Source organism: Hordeum vulgare, chromosome 1H (genome assembly GCF_904849725.1).
Source record: "Hordeum vulgare subsp. vulgare chromosome 1H, MorexV3_pseudomolecules_assembly, whole genome shotgun sequence".
NCBI classification, from domain to species: domain Eukaryota; kingdom Viridiplantae; phylum Streptophyta; class Magnoliopsida; order Poales; family Poaceae; genus Hordeum; species Hordeum vulgare.
The window spans coordinates 66,783,813-66,805,807 of NC_058518.1; positions in this window are offsets into that span (position 1 = coordinate 66,783,813).

The following is a 21,995-nucleotide window of genomic DNA, read 5'->3' on the forward strand; positions in this document are numbered from 1 at the left end:
CTCTCTTTCTTGCTTGCCAAGGATTATTTTCGGGGTATTTCTCGAGGAAGAAAAATATAGAAGCAAGGGAAAATATTTGAAAGAATTCAAATGCAAAACTCCGTTCAAATTCTTTATAGTTGAAGAGGTCATGTCATCTTATCTCATTGTTTTTAATTGGATGAATTTGAATTTACCGGAGAAGGGGAAAGTCATTTTATTCCCTCTCATTCAAAAGTTTTTGAAAAGTTTCAAATTTCACTCAAGTTTCAATCACTCAAGCAAACAAACAAACAATCTAATAATTATTTTAACATTCCAAAATTTGGGATGTTACAAGATTGTGCAACAGATATTTGCGAGAAACCTGAATAACCGTCTAGAAAGAAGAAGTGTGTGTGTTTAGATAGCCTTTCTAGCATTTGGTCGATAAACGACAAAGGATAATGGTCTTTCCTGGTTGCCTTGTTCAGTTTCCGGAAGTCTATCACCATCCTATAGCCAGTAATAATCCTCGGTGGGATTAGTTCATTCTTATCATTAGGAACGATGGTGATACCTCCCTTCTTAGGTACGCAATGTACTGAACTTACCCAATCAGTATGAGCAACAGGAAAATGATTCCTGCTTCCAGAAGCTATAATATTTCTTTTCTCACGACCTCTTTCATCCTAGGATTTAACCTCCGTTGATGATCAGCGACTGGCTTAGAATCAGGATCGGTTTTAATCTTGTGCTGACATAGAGTGGGACTAATACCCTTAAGATCATCAAGAGTATATCCAATAGCAGCACGGTGCTTCCTCAAAGTTTTTAAAAACTTCTCTTCGTGATTCGAGAGGTGAGCACTAATAATAACAGGATATATCTCCTTCTCATCAAGATAGGCATACTTAAGAGTATCTGGTAACTGTTTTAGCTCGAACACAGGATCACCCTTTGGTTGGGAGGATCCCCAAGCAATTCAACAGACAGATTATTCTTAAGAATAGGATATTGTTCTAAAACAATTTTATCTATCTCATCTCTTTCATCCATATGCATATCATTTTCATGCTCAAGGAGATATTTCTCTAAAGGATCCGTAGGAGGTACGGCAATAGAGGCAAGAGCAATGATTTCATCCCTACCAGACGACTCTTTTTCATGGGGTTATCTTCCAAACTTGGAGAAGTTAAATTCATGAGACACACCCTCGAAACTAAAAGTGACAGTTTGTTTAATGCAATCAATATGAGCATTGATAGTGATGAGAAAGGGTCTACCAAATATGATGGGACAAAGGCTATCTTGTGCAGTAGCAATGACGAGGAAATCAGTAGGATACTTCGTCTTACCACACAGGACTTCTACATCTCTCACAATTCCCACACGGCAGATAGTGTCTCTATTAGCTAGCCTAACAGTGACATCAATGGCTTCTAACTCAGCAGGTGCAATCTCATCTTTGATTTCATCATAAAGGGACCGGGGTATTGCACTAACACTAGCACCCATATCACATAAACCATGATAACAGTGATCTCCTATCTTGACAGAAACAACGGGCAGGCCAACTACAGGTTCGTATTTGCCTTTCGCGTGAGGTTTAGTAATTCTAGCGGAGTCCTGACAGAATTTGATAACTTGCTCGTCTATGTCTTCGGCTAAGATATCTTTGATAATAGCAACACTAGGTTCAACTCTAATTTCTCCAGGGGGTGCAAGTGGTCTAATGTAACCCCTACGTATCACAGTTGGAGCTTTAGAATAATCCTTTTTCCTAGCAGGGTAAGGTGGTTTCTCAGTGTAGGCACAAGGAACAATAGGATCATTATAGGCAATGACTTTCTCTTCAACTAGATTGGGTTTAACTATGTTGACTTCTACAGGAGGATGATACTTAAACCACTTCTCTTTGGGAAGATCAAAATGAGCAGCAAAAGATTCACATAGAGAAGCTACTATCTCAGAGTCAAGTCCATACTTAGTGCTAAAATCTCTAGAAGTGCTTGTTTCAACAAAAGAATTAACGCAATCAAACTGGAAATTCATACCTGACTCCTTACCTTCTTCAAGCTCCCAATCTTCAGAGTTATGTTTGATTCTTTCCAATAAATTCCACTTGTGGTCAATATCCTTCTTCATAAAAGAACCGGTACAAGAAGTGTCAAGCATGGTACGATCATCATGAGAAAGCCGAGCATAAAAGTTTTGAGTGATAATTTCTCTCGAGAGCTCATGATTGGGGTATGAATATAGCCTTGACTTAAGCCTCCCCAAGCTTGAGCTATGCTTTCCCTGTCACGAGGCCAAAAGTTATAAATATAATTCCGATCACGATGTACTAAATGCATAGGATAAAACTTTTGATGAAATTCCTATTTCAACCGATTGTAGTCCCATGATCCAGTATCATCACATAGCCTATACCATGTTAGCGCCTTATCCTTCAAAGATAAAGGAAAGAATTTCTTCTTTACCTTATCCTCGGGCAAACCTGCAAGCTTAAATAAACCACAAACTTCATGTACATAGATTAGATGCAAGTCTGGATGTGAAGATCCATCTCCTATAGAAAGATTAGCCAGCATTTTCTCAAGCATACACGAAGGAATTTCATAAAAGATATTTTCAGTATGTACCTTAGGTTGAGGAGCAACTCCTCGTGCCTCCGTTCGTGGTGAAGATACCCCAAACAAATTCCTCAAAGGAACACTTTCCATGGTGACAAGTGACAATAAATTTCAGCACAGTATATAAATGTTTCCTTACCAAATTCCACTTACCAAAGGCGCTACACTCCCCGGCAACAGCGCCAGAAAAGAGTCTTGATGACCCAGAAATATAGGGGATCAATCTTAGTCCTTTCGATGAGTAAGAGTGTCTAACCCAACGAGGAGCAGAAGGCTCTAACAAACCGTTTTCAGCAAGGTAATAACTACAAGCACTGAAAGGTGGCAAAGAATAGGCTGATGGCGAAGATACTCTTTGCCATCAGTCGCTTCTTTGCCGTCCACTGGCGGACGGAAAAGATGGACCAAGCAGACGACAAAGACATAGCTGATGGCCAAGATGTTGCAGGCAGACAACAAAGAGAAACCGCAGCTAGAGCCGTTACCTTTCCCATCATTGGCATCTTTGTTGTCCGCTGAAAGCTTCTTTGCCGTCTACGTGGATACATGAAGGACGACAAAGGGGACGGCGGCCCACCTACCCCACTAACGGTGCTAGGTTTTCCCACTCCCATCCCCACTCCCTCTCTCTACCTCACCCCTCACGTCCACTCTGAACCCACCATGCGCAACACCAAACCCGGCGCAACCTCCCACCACCGCGCTGCCCCGCACCACTGCTCTGCCCCCACCCGCCGCCGCCACCCACCACCGCGCCCCCTACCCCAGGTCGGCTCACTCGCGCCACCCACCCCTGGGGCGGCCTGCTCCCTGCACCGCCCCTCTCCCTGCACGGCCGCCCTCCCTAGTGCCGGCCCCCTCCCTGTGTCGCCCCTCTCTCCCGGGCTGCCCATCCCTCACACCCTCCTCTTCCTGCGCCGCTCCACCTCCCTGCACCACCACCCTCCCCGGTGTCCTCCCCTCCCTGCACCACTCCACCTCCCTTCATCGCCGCCTACAACTGCGCAAGCCCTGCCCATGCCACCCCTCCCCGTGCTGGCGCCACAAACCGCGCCCCCATTCCGGCGATACCCCCCACCACCGCGGGCCCACTCTAGTTGAGGCAATTTTTTTCTTCTTTTTTCTTGTTTCTTTTATGTTTTTCCCTATTTAGGTTTTGGGAAATTAGTTTGTTAGGTTAGTTAGTTAGATTAGCAGAAAAGAAGAAGAAAAAGAGGAGAGGAGGAGAAGAAGAAGAGGAAAAAGGAAAAGAAGAAGAAGAAGAAGAAAAAGAAGAGGAGAGGAGAATAAGAAGAAGAAAAAGAAGAGGAGAGGAGAAGAAGAAGAAGAAGAAGAAGAAGAGAAGGAATATATAATAAGAAGAAAAAGAGGAGAGAAGGAGAAGAAGAAGAGGAAAAAACAAAATATTTTCTGACACCCTTACATGACACCCCGACGTCCCAGCACGGGGTCATAGTTTTTGAAATTATGAAGTAGGTCATATATTTTCCAAAATTTTCATAAAACACAAAATATTTGTGTTGATCGGGTGGATTTGCATGTGTAGTTGTCTTGTCGCTCCAAGGTTTGGCGTTTGAAGACATCTCTGTATGTTCGACGAGCTCCGCTCTTGTGTTCGTGGGTGAGCACAAATGAGATCTCCTCCTCCCCCTTCATTTGCTCTTGGTCGGTCTTTGTGCCCTCGAAACTTGCTAGATATAGGTACATTAAATTATCAGTATGCATGACCAGAATTCATCTCCGATTCGAAAGGGTTACAGTTATAAATATGCCTGCATTTGCATATATTTATAACCGTGATTCTTGATAATTATCCAACGTTATCCATGGACAGCCCGAGTATGTGTAGATTCGGTTCGTTTTCCCATATGCTCTGCTCCGGATCCGATGCATAATTTCGTTAGTGCATCCCTGTTATTCTCCAGGTACACATCCTCTTTATTTATTGCCGAGATGTGTATCGGGAGAACAATGGGGAGGTGCTGCCTAAATTTTGCATTGAATCTGGAGCACAGCATGGAAAAATGAACCCAATCTACACATGCTCGGGTGGGATATGGACCTATCTTTACTTATTAGCGTGTAGGTTGCATGGGCGTAATAAAACTGACAAACTTGGTTAACTGATGAATATATATGTTAAATTATAAATATATAAATAAATAAATATAAATATAAATATATATATATATCTTGTGTGTTTAGTAGCTTGGAAATATGAGTGATCACTACTAGAATCAGAGAATTTGCCATCTACTGCTTCTTTGTCGTCCGCTGGCTGATGCCAAAATACCCTCTTTGCCAGCAGCTACCAGAAACCAGAAGGCAAAGAGCAAACTGATGGGAAAGATAATCTTTGCCATCAGTATGCTCTTTGTCGTGTGCCAGCTGACAGCAAAGAACATTCAGGGAGACGGCAAAGATCACGGGGCGGCCCACCCCGCAGCCCCTCTCTCCCTCTAACGGCCTCTTTATTTGTCGTCTGCCTTGTACCTCTCTGCCGTCGGGGGGCAGACGGCAAAGAGGTACATGCCCTAATGGCCATCGCACCCACCCCCAGACCACTCTCTCCACTAACGGTCGTTGCCCCAACCCCCGATCTCACTCCCCTCTCTCCCCAACGCCCACCGCCGCCACCCCCGCGGCCACCACCATCGTCGCCCCACCGGCCCTATCCCGCTTCCCCCAACGTGCCCACCGCCCCAATTGCACCGCCACAGTGATGACCCACAAGTATAGGGGATCAATCGTAGTCCTTCCGATAAGTAAGAGTGTCGAACCCAACGAGGAGCAGAAGGCTCTGATAAACGGTTTTCAGCAAGGTAATAACTGCAAGCACTGAAAGTAGCAGTAACAAGTGATTGTGTAGTGAGGTGAAACATAGCAAGTGAAAAGTAACAAGTAACAAGAGTAGCAACGGTGCAGCAAAGTGGCCCAATCCCTTTTGTAGCAAGTGACAAGCCTGAACAAAGTCTTACAGGAAGTAAAACGCTCTCGAGGACACACAGGAATTTTTGTCAGGCTAGTTTCATCATGTTCATATGATTCACGTTCGTTACTTTGATAGTTTGATATGTGGGTGGACCAGCGCTTGGTTACTTCCCTTACATGGACAAGCATCCCATTTATGATTAACCCCTCTCGCAAGCATCCGCAACTACGAAAGAAGAATTGAGACATCGTCTAACCATAGCATTAAACTAGTGGATCCAAATCAGCCCCTTACGAAGCAACGCATAGACTGGGGTTTGATACGTCTCCATCGTATCTACTTTTCCAAACTCTTTTGCCCTTGTTTTGGACTCTAATTTGCATGATTTTAATGGAACTAACCTGGACTCGCGCTGTTTTCAGCAGAATTGCCTTGGTGTTGTTTTTGGGCAGAAATGAAAGTTCTCAAAACGTCCTGAAAATTTACAGAGAATATTTCTGGAAAATATGAAAAATACATGCGCAAAGATCCACCGGAGGTGATGGGCCAGTGGGCCATAAGCCCTATAGCCGCCACCCCCCTGGTGGCGGCTAGCAAGCTTGTGGGGCCCACGTGGCTCTGCCGCCCCCAATCTCAGCTCTATAAATTTACTTTCATCCCAGAAAAAATAAGAAGAGAAGATTTCGTCGCGTTTACGATACGGAGGCGCCGCCACATCCTATTCTTCATCTGGAAGGGAGATTTGGAGTCCGTTTTGGGCTCCGGAGAGGGGAAATCGTCGCCATCGTCATCATCAACCTTCTTCCCTCTCCAATTCCATGAAGCTCTTCATCGTTCGTGACTAATCTATTCGTTGGCTCGTTGGGCGGTGATGAGTAGGATGAGATCTATCATGTAATCGAGTTAGTTTTGACGGGGATTGATCCCTAGTATCCACTATGTTCTGAGATTGATGTTGCTACTACTTTGCCATGCTTAATGCTTGTCACTAAGGCCCGAGTGCCATGATTTCAGATCTGAAATTATTTTGTTGTCACCAATATATGTGTGTTTTAGATCCGATCTTGCAAGTTGTAGTTACCTACTATGTGTTATGACCCGGCAACCATGGAGTGACAATAATCAGAACCACTCCCGGTGATGACCATAGTTTGAGGAGTTCATGTCTTCACCAAGTGCTAATGCGTTGGTCCGGTTCTTTATTAAAAGGAGAACCTTAATATCCCGTAGTTTCCTTTTGGACCCCACTGCCACGTGAGGGATGGACAATAGATGTCATGCAAGTTCTTTTCCCTAAGCATGTATGATGACACACGAAATGCATGCCTACATCACATTGACGAATGGGAGCTAACCATATATCTGTCCGTGTTATAACTGTTGCATGATGAATATCATCCAAACAAATCACCGACCCATTGCCTATGAGTTTGTCCCACTGCTGTTGTTACTTGTCTTGCTCTACTCCTACTGCTGTTACTTGTCTTGCTCTGCTGCTACTATTGTTAATACTGTCGCTTGCTACTGTTGCTACTTGCTACTGCTGTCACTATTGCTGTTCCTTGCCACTGCTATTACTCGTTACACTGCTGCTACCTGCTACAATTCTGGTTCGCTCGTCGCTGACGGGAACAGACAATTTCCGTCAACGGGCAACTTCTGGCGCCATTGATACGACCGTTAGAAATAGTCTGTTGTATCAACAGATCGTTTCTGACACCGTTGATATCATACTACTTTGCTGCTGATACTTTGCTTGCAGATACTAATCTTTCAGGAGTGGTTGAATCTGATAAACTCAGCTGCTAATACTGGAGAGTATCCTCTCACCTCCTGTCTGGCGAATCAACAAATTTGGGTCGAATACTCTACCCTTGAAAACTGGCGGGAACCCACGCGCTGGTGGGCATCAACAACATTCTTCTAGTTTCGTTGCCGGGGAGTGCTAGCAGCATTCTTCTGGTGCCGTTGTAGGGGAAGGTTTGTTGTCATAGAAGCAGCATTTTTCTGGCGTCGTTGCCGGGGAGGTATTGCTATATTCTCTGAGTCACTTGTTATTTATATCTGCTGATCAGTATGAAGAATCTGAAGGATCCAAAAACCAAAGTCTTGCCCTCAACTACAAGGGGAGGTAAGGAACTGCCATCTAGCTCTGCACTTGATTCACCTTCAGTTATGAGTAAGTTTTCGACATCACCTCCTGCTAGAAATCTTGATATGTCTCCTGTTCTTGATGATGCTTATGATGCTACTGCTAGAGATGCTATGCTTGATACTATGCCTGATACTCCTAGAGATGCTATGTGTGATGCTGCTAGAGATACTATGCATGATACGGCTAGAGATGTTATGCCTGATACTGCTAGAGATGCTATTTTTCCTGATGATGCTATGCTTGATACTGCTAGAGATGCTATTTTGCCTAATGTTCCACTAGGGGTGTTCCTTGATGCTCATATTACTAGAGTTACTGCCAATGCTCGTGATACTTCTCAAACTGTCGATACTATTGAGATAGAACCTGCTTTTGCTCCTGCTAGATCTAGCTCTCCTAGATATGAATTGCTAGATATACCTGAGGGTTATGTTATGGAGGGAGAGATAGCTGAGGATTTTCTTGCGTGTAAGGATGCCTATGACGCTGAGAAATTACTTCTCAAGTGGAAAGAAAAATCTCTGAAAGCTAGGATGAAATACGACCTGAAGTTTGCTACTTCACCTATCTTTATCACCGATAAGGATTACGAATTCTGTGTCGATCCTGAGATAATCTCTCTAGTCGAATCTGATCCTTTCCATGGTTATGATTCTGAGACAGGCGTAGCCCATCTTACCAAACTATACGATATAGCCAACCTTTTCACTAGTGAGGAGAAGATCCGCCACTACTACATCCTTAAGCTGTTTCCTTTCTCTCTAAAGGATGACGCTAAAGTGTAACATCCCAATTTTCCTAATTGGGAATGTTTTACATTGTAGCTAAGCATCTATGCATATTGATTGAAATAAATTTAGCACGTGAAATTCTTTCGTCTTTTGATTTGCATATCCATTTTTTTCCTCGCGCGAGAAAAGCCCGGAGAAATACTCTCTTGCACGCAAGAGAGAGAGCGGAGGAAAATCACCCACCAAAGTGCGGGCAAATTTCTGAAATATTTGAGCCAAGAAACCCAAAGATTATTTGCAAAAATAATTGCAAAAAGAAATAAAGCAAATTTGGGAATTTCTGAAGAAACATTTTTTTAAAGTTTTTTTTTTGCTTTGGAAAAATGTTATTCGGGTAGAGGATATTTTTCTGATTTTTTTGGTATATAATACCCTATATTAATATTTTGATTTATTTCCTTTTATTTCGCTTTTTTTTCTGTTTCGGAAAAAGTTAGAAATAGGAAACGTTTTTTTTTTCTTTTAAGCCACCGCCCCCGAGCGCATTATAAGGCTGGGCCGAATCCCATTGTCCCGGAATCTAAATCCCTAAATCTCGGCCGACCTCTTCCTTCCTTCCCCCGCCTCCTCTCTATGACTGCGGGCCCGCGACCGAGCCCTCACCCCCCCCCCCCCCGTCGGCCACCTTCTCCTTCCTCCTTCCTATTCTACTGCCGAGACCGAAACCGAGCCCCAGTACACGGGATCCCCTGCCGATTTCTCTTCTCCTCCTTCCTTTCATCTCACCCCCTCTGGCCTATAAGAACCCCTCCCCCGAGCCGCCCCCGTTCCCACCCTTACCTCGCCGAACCGCCGCCGCCCGCCGGAGCCAAGCTCCTGCACCACGTCTACCCCCTCCTGGAGCAGCGCCCCAGCACCCTCTCCGCTCCACCCGACGCCCCCCCCCCCCCCCCCCGCCGGACTGCTCACCGCCGCCGCCCCGTTTCCTCCACCGCCCCCGGAGCCCTCCCTCACCGGCGGCCATCCTCTCCCTCGTCGGAGGAGCTCCATAGCCACGGTAGTTTCTCCATCCCTCTGTTCTTTCTTCCTTTTCTTTTTTTAACCCTTAGATCTCTACTCAACGGTTTAGATTAGATCCTTAGGATACCTCTTCGGTTTCGAGTAGAAAACCAGCGGTTTTAATTCACTTCTGTTTTAACCAGCAAGTTTTACTAGAGCTAGGCCGTTTGCTCCTAACTTTGCAACAACCATCACCCGCGGCGTATCACAACATGCCACGTGTAACCCCTACTAGTTTACTAGTTAGATTCAGTTTTTCTGTCTAAATTGCAAAAACAGAAATTTCTATTTTGTGTTGGCCACAACTTTTGATCCCGAAGTCCAATGACATTGATTCTTTTTCCAGTGGCTCACAAATTTCCTGTAGTTTTTAAAAACATATAATTTGTCTATGTTTGAAAGTTTCCAATATAAGTTAGATCAGATTTAGTTTAAACCTTGTTTTGCCTATTCCAGGAGTTTAAAAAATGATTTTGAGTTGATTCTTTTTTCTACTACTTCCTAGTGATAAAATATTACTGTGGTAGAAGTTTCAAAATTTTTAAAGTACTTTTACTAGTGTTTTCAACAGAAAGAAGTTTCTGCCATACCGGCGCGTGTTGAACTCCTTCACTTAGGCTTTAGCAAATCCTTACTTGTGATGTTATTTTTTTCTTGTGGCTTGATTGAAGTGCTTATGGTGTGCTTTGTGTTTGTATCGGTAGATCATCTGGAGTGCGAAGCGTGTTACTTAGAAGCGCTCGAGCAAGACAACTATCATCAAGGCAAGTCATTTTGATCATGTTATTTTACCTATGTTTTCGATGCATGGTAGATCACCTTTCTTTGCCCAATTGCATGCTGCCTAGGTACTTGGAAACTTTAGTGTAAGTTGTAGTATCATGTGGTAGGAACACAACAACCCCGATACTTGGCCCCGGGACGACAATTTCTTAATGCTATGCTTGAGTAGACGGGTTATCGGTTGAGTGTATATCACGAGTGATGCGAGGTTGATATAATAATCAAGACCGGCTAAGAAAAGATTTTCAAGACCTCGGACGCAATGCAACTCTGGGTGAAGGACAGTTGATCGGCTCCCTGCAGAACCTAGTGGATGCCTAGGATGCTGGAGAGGCCATGTCATCCTGCGGAAAGCTTCACCCAGGCTCGAAGAGACGGACAGAGACTTCAAGACTCAAGGCTTACCTGCACAGCCACAAGTCATTATGGGCTCTGGCTTGGTTGGACAACGCGGCGACTCTGGACAGGCTGTGCTAGCAGATGTAGAAGAACGGTAGGAATGGATGGGCACCGACAGGGATTCAGAGGGACCCGTTGAAAGACCATGTTTTGATCATCCGGTCTTCAAGCACCCTGAAGTGCGAGGACAAACCCGGAGGCGATCAAATCTTGTGGGGAACGTGTGCAAAACTCTGCAGAGTGCCCAACCTAATTGATTAGCGTGTCCACGGTCATGGACAACTTGAGCCGAAGGCATTGAATTTCCCCTGAACTCTCGACACAACTTAATAATGATGTGGGTGTTAACAACTATTCGGGTACGAGAATTGGTTGGCGGAACCATCTCGTTAACAACAAACAATGTAGTAATATTTTGCTTCAAACCCCTCTTGTTGTAGGATAAAACTGGCTTTATGCAAAACTTAGCCCCACCGGCCAAATATGCATGTAGAGATAGTTGATTATTATTTTACTCCTCTCTTTGATGACTTGCCGGCATATTCAATATGCTGACCTACACGGCTGCAACGTATCATGTTGCAGAGTACATTTCCGACCAGGAGTGAGGCTACGATCTACGCTCAGCGACATGCCCTTGGAGTCGGATGGACTCGTCTACCTGATGCTTCCGCTAGTCTTCGTTAGATATCTCATGAGTTGGCCTTCAGCCACTTTATTGTAATCCTTTATTGTAATAAAGTACTCTTTATGAGATTTCGATTCATAAAGCTGTGTGATTGAACTCTTGAATATATACATTATGTACTGTGTGTGTACCAGCATGATCTTGGGATGGTACGGAAACACCAGAGGCTTGACTCACCTTATGTTGGGTCGCTACATAAAGCCTGGTTCACCTCTCTTGTTCCTGGATGTGTGAGTAGTCCCCAGGATATGGTCTATTACTCCTGTGAGAAATATTTCACTGCCCATAAGAAGCAAGCTGCCTTGCAGGAAATATACAACTTTGCTCAACTCCAAGGAGAGAGTCTCCCACAAGCTTGGGGGAGGCTAGTCCAACTACAGAATGCTTTGCCTGATCACCCTCTTAAGAAGAACGAAATACTTGATATCTTCTATAACGGACTTACCGATGCCTCTAGAGACCACCTAGATAGTTGTGTCGATTGTGTTTTTAGGGAACGAACTATAGAACAAGTTGAGACCCTACTGAATAACATCTTGATCAACGATAATGCTTGGACTATTCCCGGACCACCTCCTAAGCCAACTCCGAAGAAAAGAGGTATTCTATTCCTCAGTCCCGAAGATATGCAAGAAGCCAAGAAATCTATGCAAGAGAAAGGCATTAGATCTGAAGATGTAAAAAATCTACCACCTATCGAAGAGATCCATGGTCTCGATAACCCGATACAAGTAGTAGAAGTGAATTCTCTGCATAGGTTTGATGAGAGTGATATTCCTTTTGACAAACCTGCTAGCCTATGCTTTGATGAATTTGACAACTTTGTTGCCAAACAACACAGTTTCAATGATTATGTTAACAGACATTTGGAACAAAGTACTCATATGCTTAGCCATTTAAGTGCCTGTGTAGACAGAAATGTCAATGATCTGAAGCTTCTGAGTAAACATGCCTCTATGATTACTACTCAGGTAGAACAAGTACTTAAAGCTCAGAATGACTTTCTCAATGAATTAAATGACAACTCTGTCAGAGTCATTACTAGAGGAGGCAAAATGACTCAGGAACCTTTGTATCCTGAAGGTCATCCTAAGAGAATCGATCAAGATTCCTAATGAATTAATGCTGATACACCCAGTCATCCTAAGGAGAAGAAGAAGGATGATAGAAACCTACATGCCAGTTCACCAAATACTGTCACACCTAAAGAACCTAATGATATTTCTGAGTCTGATGTAGAAACACAATCTGGTGATGAACATGAACCTGGTGATAATATGGACAACGATGTTCATAATAATGCTAAACCTAGCAATGATGAGGATGTGGAGATTGAAACTACGGTTAATCCTGATAACTCACAACCTAAGAGATACGATAAGAATGACTTCACTGCTAGGAAGCATGGTAAAGAAAGGGAGCCATGGGTTCAGAGATCTATGCCCTTTCCTCCTAAGCCATCCAAGAAAAAAGATGATGAGGATTTTCAGCGCTTCGTTGAGATGATAAGTCCCATCTTTCTGCAGATGCGGTTAACTGATATGCTCAAAATGTCTCTATATGCCAAGTACATGAAAGATATTGTGACTAATAAACGGAAGATACCACATATTGAGATCTCCACCATGCTTGCCAATTACACTTTCAAAGGTGGAACTCCTAAGAAACTTGGTGATCCCCGAGTGCCCACTATACCTTGCTCCATTAAAGGAAACTATGTAAGAACTGCCTTATGTGACCTTTGGAGCCGGCGTTAGTGTTATGCCGCTCTCTCTTTATCGTAGGCTTGAATTGGATAAGTTGACACCCACTGAAATTTCTGTGCAAATGGCCGACAAATCAACTGCTTTCCCTATCAGCATTTGCGAGGATGTGCCTGTTGTGGGTGCTAACACCACTATCTTAACAGACTTCGTTATCTTGGATATACCCGAGGACGATGCCATGGTTGTCATCCTCGGAAGACCCTGTTTAAACACTGCAGGGGCTATTATAGATTGGAACAAAGGCAATGTCACTTTCCATCTCAAAGGTAATGAGCACACAGTGCACTTTCCGAGGAAACGGTATCAAGTACATTGCATCAATGCTATCGAAAAGACATCACCGATTCTTATTGGGAGCTTTGAATTCCCTATTCCTCATGTCAAGATGAAGTATGATTTGCTTGTTGGGGAGATACATATCCCCATTGAGGTGACTTAGTGGCTATTCAAAAATTCTTCGTTCTCTCTTGCGATTCAAGAAGGTTTTGTCATGAGGACTTGATGAACCCCATTGACCATGAAATGGATGAATCAAAGAGTCACCTACCTCTGTTTTGAGCTTTCATTTTCTATTGCTTAGAAGAAAAATGATAGATTTAGTTTGGTTTTTCCTGTTTTCTGTTTTAGCGTCCCAGAGAAAAATACCCCGAAAATAAAAGTTCTCCGATGGTCCTGAAAATTTAGTATGATTTTTTCTGGAATATTTGAAAAATACTGGGCCTCGGAGCTGGCCTGGGGGCCTGACCATTGGGCCACAAGTCCTACAGCCGCCCCCTGGTGGCGGCTAGCAAGCTTGTGGGGCCCATAGGGAGCCCCTCCACTCATTCCAGCTCCCATCCTCTTCTTCCACCTCTAGAAAAAATTGTTTCGCAGCTCAAACTCGTGTTCTTGCTCATTTGGCTGTGATTTTAGATCTCCTTGCTCAAAGCACCATTTTCCGAACCGTTTTGGGGAAATTGCTCCTTGGCAAGTGACTCCTCCATTGGTCCAATTGGTTTTTGCTCTAGTGCTTTATCCTTTGCGTATTCTTGCTACCTTGGTGACCGTGTTCTTGAGCTAGAAATGTTTATTTAGCTGGTCCCAAGTAGTTTTAGCACGTGATACGGTCTGTAGGCACTAGTAGGAGTAGTTGCTACAAGGTGTGGTTGGTCTTCATTCACTTTTCTCTTGAACTTCAAAAATTTCAGCAAAAGGAAATTATGTTTAGGAGGAATTTTCATGGTGGTTCCTCAAGTAAGAAGGGTCCTCATCTTTCTTTTTGGGAGCCCGAACCTTATCAACTAAGGGACGTACCGGTACAACCATGTGAATGGCCCACCGATGAGTTCATGATCGAAGCAGGTTTCAAGGATGAGTTTGATACACTTGTCCGCAATGCCGGGTTAGAAGAATTCCTCTCAGATAAATGTGAACAGTATGCTATGCTCACTGCCTCTTTTGTGCATAGATTTAAATTTTCATTTGGCCGTGACTCATCCATACTGTTTGATCTGTACGATAAATCCTACGCCATGGATTTGGAAGATTTCAATACGATTTGCAAGATACCCAATGGGGGTAGTATTAATGATCCTTCTAAGTCTTCGGTCAGAGACTTTGTCTCCAGTATAACTGTTCGAGAAACCAGAGATATCACGCAACCACCATAGGAAGCATCCATTTCCCTGCCTTGCACTACTTTGCCCTCTTCATAGGTAGGTTCATTAACGCCAACGGTGCACATTTTCACCTATGCGCTTTCGACCTTAGTATCCTTAAGAGCGCAGTAACAGGTGACAGGAGCTTCAAAATGGGAGCTATAATAGCAAGGAGGCTGAACAATAATTCCATTGAGGGGGATTTCTTTGGTGGAATTTAAGTTATACGCTTAGCAAATTTTCTTGGAGTATCCATCCGTTCAGAAGACCCTCCTCTCCGTACAGCCTACCTTGATCATGTCGCTCTAACGCGCTACCAGTTCCTTGAGAGGGATCATGGATCGCTCCTATACCGCTTGATATTTAACCGGCAGCGTGTTTTCCATATTACCCTTCCTGCTCTTGCTTTCTTTGACTTTCAGGTAAAACGAAGATACTACATAACCATAGGAGAGGCAGAGGAGTATGAGAGGGAGGCGACGGCTGCTCAACTTCGTGAGGAAGCTATTCAGGCAGTGGCTGCAGCACTCCCATATAACACCCATTATGATTTTGGGTTTTGCCAGGACCATCCTTGGGAGTAGACCAAGCTAGGCCAAAAGCCTAAGCTTGGGGGAGTACGTGTTCTCACCGATCTTCCATTCATGCTTATGCTTTCACTTTGTTTGCCGGTGTTTACACTTTGCCACTGTATTATCCATGCCAGTTTATTTTTGTTTTCTTGTTTTGTGTCCTTTTGAGAAAACCCAAAAAGATTTTTCTTTCTTCTTTTGCTTGTTGGGAGCTTTCCCGTGTAAATAGTTTTCTTTTTCTTTGGGTCAAGGTAGAAGATATTGGTTACAATTTTAGTGGTTCTTGCATGTCTACCTGTTTAGCTTTCAAAGAGTCATATTACTTTGTCTTCTCCTTTGTGTTTGCCTGCAGATTTCAGCTTAGTCCAATGCACGAGCACTCTTATTATTGTTCACATCGTTCGATCGTGCAAATGAAAGGCAATAATGATGATATATGATGATCTGACTAAGACTGGAAAAGCTGGTATGAACTCTATCTATTTTGTTTTTGTAAATATGACTAGCTTGTCATGCCTGATTCAGCTTTGTTGTGAGAGAACCATGTTTGCAATGACAATTTAGAGATCATAGTTTTTGATGCCATGCTTAACTAGCTGGGAGCTTATAATGGTTTCTCTTGATTACCAACATAGATTTTGAGATGACTATGATGTAGTATGATAGGATGGTATTCTCCTTTGAATGATTCAAGTGGCTTGAGTTGGCGCATGTTCATGCATGTAGTTGAAACAAAATCAACATAGCCTATATGATGTTCGTGTTCATGGTGATTTATATCTTGTTCATGCTTGCATTCAATGTTAGTCAAACTCATTGCATCTTGATGACTTTTGTCGCTCTCTAGTTGGTCGCTTCCCAGTCTTTTGCTAGCCTTCACTGGTACTAAGTGGAATACTTCTTGTGCATCCACTTCCATAAACCCAAAAGTTTTTCCATGAGAGTCCATGATACCTACCTATTTGCAGTATCTATCTGCCGTTCCAAGTAAATTTGCATGTGCCATTCTCTAAACCTTCAAGAAATAATCTGTTTTGCATGCCCGGACCGCTCATGTGGTGACAGGGGGCTATTGGTATCTTCCATGCTAGGAGTGTTATCCTCGACATGTGTTTATTCACTGTCATTCACGATAAAGGGGCCGATAATTGGAATGCCCAGTTCCACGCTTAAATCGAAAACATAACTGTAAAACAAGACTCCCCCGGGAATGATGTCAGTATGGACGGTACCCGAGGATTCGGCTAGCCGTGGAGTGTGATTGATTGGTGGTGGGGGAGTTAAAACTTTACTTTTCTATTTGGGAACCGCCTATAGCATGGGTAGCATGGAAGATATTGAGAACTCTTGGTCATTGCATTGACAATGAAAGCATGCCACCTACAATTATTATCTCTGTTTTCAAAGCTTGAGCTCTGGCACCTCTGCAAATCAATGCTTCCCTCTGCGAAGGGCGTGTCTATTTATTTTCCTGTTGAGTGATCCTCTTCTTTTATAAGCACCAATTAGAGAGCACCTATGTCATTTTTATGTTTTGCTTTTGATTGATATTGAGTATGACTATGACTGGATCTTCGTTGCTATGAATTAGAATGTTTAGTGAGCCCTTGATCTTTAAACGTGCTCTGCATTTATGTTTTGCGGTCTCAGAAAGAGCTAGCGAGATACCACCTATTCATATTGCTTCATGCTTGTTTTGATTGAAGTGTTGGTATTTGAAACTCATTATTATTTACTCGTTAGCTGATTATGCCATTGATATTAGTTTACCGTGAGACCTTTGTGTCACTTGCTTATGTGGTTAACTTGTGATCTTGCTGAAATTCTGGTTATGAGTTAGACATAGTTGCAACAACAAGAGCAAACAGAGTTTGTCAAAGTTTTTCTTTCTCTCTCAGTTTGTCAACTGAGATGCTTGAGGACAAGCAAGGTTTTAAGCTTGGGGGAGTTGATACGTCTCAATTGTATCTACTTTTCCAAACTCTTAGGCCCTTGTTTTGGACTCTAATTTGCATGATTTGAATGGAACTAACGTGGACTGACGCTGTTTTCAGTAGGATTGCCTTGGTGTTGTTTTTGTGGAGAAATGAAAGTTCTCAGAACATCCTGAAAATTTACGAAGAATATTTCTGGAAAATATGACAAATACCTGCGCAAAGATCCACTGGAGGGGATGGGCCAGTGGGCCAAGCCCTGTAGCCGCCACCCCCTGGTGGCGGCTAGCAAGCTTGTGGGGCCCACGTGGCTCTGCCGCCCCCAATCTCAGCTCTATAAATTCACTTTCGTACCAGAAAAAATAAGAAGAGAAGATTTCATCGCGTTTACGATACGGAGGCGCCGCCACATCCTGTTCTTCATCTGGAAGGCAGATCTGGAGTCCGTTTTGGGCTCCCGAGAGGGGAAATCGTCGCCATCGTCATCATCAACCTTCTTCCCTCTCCAATTCCATGAAGCTCTTCATCGTTCGTGAGTAATCTATTCGTAGGCTCGCGGGGCGGTGATGAGTTGGATGAGATGTATCATGTAATTGAGTTAGTTTTGACGGGGATTGATCCCTAGTAACCACTATGTTCTGAGATTGATGTTGCTACTACTTTGCCATGCTTAATGCTTGTCACTATGGCCCAAGTGCCATGATTTCAGATCTGAAATTATTATGTTGTCACCAATATATGTGTGTTTTAGATCCGATCTTGCAAGTTGTAGTTACCTACTATGTGTTATGACCCAGCAACCCCGGTGTGACAATAACTGGAACCACTCCCGGTGATGACCATAGTTTGAGGAGTTCATGTGTTCACCAAGTGCTAATGCATTGGTCCGGTTCTTTATTAAAAGGAGAACCTTAATATCCCGTAGTTTCCTTTTGGACCCCGCTGCCATGGGAGGGATGGACAATAGATGGCATGCAAGTTCTTTTCCCTAAGCACGTATGACGACACACGGAATGCATGCCTACACCACATTGATGAACGGGAGCTAACCATATATCTCTCCGTATTATAACTGTTGCATGATGAATATCATCCAAACAAATCAACAATTGCCTACAAGTTTGTCCCACTACTACTGTTACTTGTCTTGCTATGCTGCTACTGCTGTTACTTGTCTTGCTCTGCTCCTACTGTTGTTACTACTGTCGCTTGCTACTGTTGCTACTTGCTACTGCTGTCACTACTGCTATTCCTTGCCACTGCTATTACTCGTTACACTGCTGCTACCTGCTACAATTCTGGTTCGCTCGTCGTTGACGGGAACAGACAATTTCCGTCAACGGGCAACTTCTGGCGCCATTGATACGACCGTTAGAAATAGTTTGCCGTATCAACAGATCGTTTCTGACACCGTTGTTATCATACTACTTTGCTATTGATACTTTGCTTGCAGATACTAATCTTTCAGGTGTGGTTGAATCTAATAAATTCAGCTGCTAATACTCGAGAGTATCCTCTCACCTCCTGTCTGGCGCATCAACAAATTTGGGTTGAATACTCTACCCTCGAAAACTGCCGCGAACCCACGCGCTGGTGGGCATCAACAACATTCTTCTAGTTTCGTTGTCGGGGAGTGCTAGCAGCATTCTTCTGGTGTCGTTGCATGGGAAGGTCTGTAGTCATTGAAGCAGGGTTTAAGATTCTATCACTCTAGCAACCCATCATCTACTTACTACTCCCCAATGCCTTCCTCTAGGCCCAAATATGGTGAAGTGTTATGTAGTCGACGTTCACATAACACCACTAGAGAAAAAGACAACATACATCATATCAAAATACCGAACGAATACCAAATTCACATGACTATTAATAGCAATACTTATCCCATGTCCTCAGGAACAAAAGTAACTACTCACGAAGAATAATCATAATCATGATCAGAGGTGTAATGAGTAGCACAGAGTAATCCAACTAGCTTCAACTACAAAGAGTAATCAACACTACTAGCAATCTTACAAGTACCAATCGGAGTCGCGAGACGGAGATTGGTTACAAGAGATGAACTAGGGTTTGGAGGTGAGGTGGTGCTGATGAAGATGTTGATGGTGACGAGTCCCCTCCGATGAGAGGAGTGTTGGTGATGACGATGGCGACGATTTCCACCTCCGAGAGGGAAGTTTCCCCGGCAGGATCGTCCTGCCGGAGCTCTAGATTGGTTATGCTCAAGTTCCGCCTCGTGGCGGCGGAGAATCCACGAAAAAGCTCCGCCCTGATTCTTTTTGCAGACGAAACCCTTCATATAGCAAAAGAGGGGGGCCAGTGGGCCACCAGGGTGCTCACAAGCCCTGTTACCACGGCCAGGGGGGTTGGTCGCGGCCACCAGGCTTGTGGGCCGCTGGCAGCTCCCCTCTAGCACTTCTTTCACCCAATATTTTTATATATTCCCAAAAAAATTCATGTTGATTTTTAGGGCATTTGGAGTTGCGCAGAATAGAGGACTCAGAGTTGCTCCTTTTCTAGTCCAGAATTCCAGTTGCCGGTATTCTCCCTCCTCAAATAAACCTTGCAAAATAAGAGAGAAAATGCATAAGTATGGTACCACGAAGTAAAATAGCAGTCCATAAAGCGATAAATATCAACATGAAAGCATGATGCAAAATGGACGTATCACGCACCATAGCCCCCGTCGCGCCCGTCCTCCCCGGCGCCCCGGCGCCCCACCACCCCCAACGCCACATCGTCCCCACCACCCGCCCCCCCGACACCCCGCCGCCCACAACGCCCAGCCGCCCTGGCCGGTGAGTCCCCCCTATCGGTCGTCCGCCCCTATTTTTATTTTGTTTTTCCTTTTTTTATTTATGTTAAATTAGTTAGGTTAGTTCTTTAGTTTATTAGGTAAGTTAGATATGTTTAGCTATGGATTGACATATGAGTGCGGCTTCGGCTTAGCTAATGTTTCAAACCAAAAATGGATTGACAAATGAGTGCGACTTCGGTTTAGTTTATTAGGTTAGTTAGCTATGTTTAGCTATGGATTGACAAATAAGTGTGGCTTCCTTTTTTCAACTCACATACACATCAATACAAGGGAGTTCAATGACAGCCACAAAAAAGATCACAGTTCACTTAATTTCTTCTTCTTCGAAGTCATTTTCTTCTTCTTCCCATTTGCTAGAGACTTCGGGGGTGGAGTAAGAGCTTGAGCTGTAGCTTGGCTCCTAGTGGCAGGTCCAGGGCTGCTACTTGTGCAAGCAATGTAGCCTAAAGCCCTCACACTGCTCAGTATCTTCACGTCACCAATGGTTGGATCTTTCTTTAACATAGCCACTACCCTATCAGTCACCCAAGATTGAGTTGTCATACTTGTCACTTTTCCACTCGTTGAACTACACATGTGCTCGGTTCGATGCTTCACAACCTGCAGCAAAAAAAGGCACAAAATCTGATGTTTATTATCATGACAAACAATATGAAAGAATAAGAGTAGAAATCACAAAAAAGTTATTACCATCACACAATTTTCGTCCCTCTTCCAACTAGCACTTAATGACCATTTGCAAGGGTCACATTTATGGATTTGCCTTTGCAAAAAGCCCAAAACGTTTCCGGCTCATTTTTTAGGTCATATATTTGTGTTAGGTCATATATTTTTCGATTTTATTGGGGAACACAAAATATTTGTGTTGATCGGGTGGATTTACATGTGATAGTTATCTCGTCGCTGTGAGGTCTGTTGTGCGAAGACCTCCCCATGCGTTCTACGAGCCCCGCCACTGCATTCGTGGGAGAGTACGAATATCATCTCCTCCTCGCCCCTTCATTTGCTTGGTGTCGGTGTTCGGATGAAACTTGCTAGATGTAGGTAAATTAAGTTATCAGTATGCGTGACCAGTATGCGTCTCCCGTTCGAAAGGGTTACATTTATAGATATGCATGCATTTGCATATATTTATAACCGTCATTCTTCTGAATTGTCCAACGTTATCCATGGACAGCCCTAGTATGTGTAGATTGGCTTCATTTTCCCATATGCTTTTTTCCGGATCGGATGCATAATTTTGTCAGTGCCTCCCTGTTGTTCTCTCGATACACATCCTCTCTGTTTATTGCGGAGACGTGTATCAGGAGAACAGCGGGGAGGTGCTGTTGAAATTTTGCGTTGGATCTGTATCAGAGCATGGGAAAACGAACCCAATCTACACATACTCGGGTGGGATTAGGACCTATCTTTACCTATTAGCGTCTAGGTTGCATGGACGTAATAAAACCGGCGAACTTGATTAACTGATGAATATATATGTAGAATTATATATAAATATATTTCTTGTGTGTTTAGTAACTAGGCAAGATGAGTGATCGTGCGTGGATGTACACCGGTCACCCTAGTCAGAAATAGATGACGAAAGAATGTTTCTAAAAACCAAGGACTTTGTGAAAGCCGCATTTGCAAATGGCCAAGAAACAAACTGGTGCCTTTCTCCTGAATGCAACAACTATAAAAAGAGGACAGAGGTTGTGATGATTAAACACCTGTAGAGGAGGGGTTTTAAGCCTAATTATATAGTTTGGACATTTCATGGTGAGTCTATACAACACACCAGAGCTGAGGTGGTTCGTCGTTGCACAGACGAACATGGTACCGGGATCAAAGACATGATGCAAGACTTTGATGATGCTCGGGATTCGGAAGATGAGATGGAGGAATTTGCAAAGGCCTTCTATGAAATGTTGGAGTTCTCAAAACG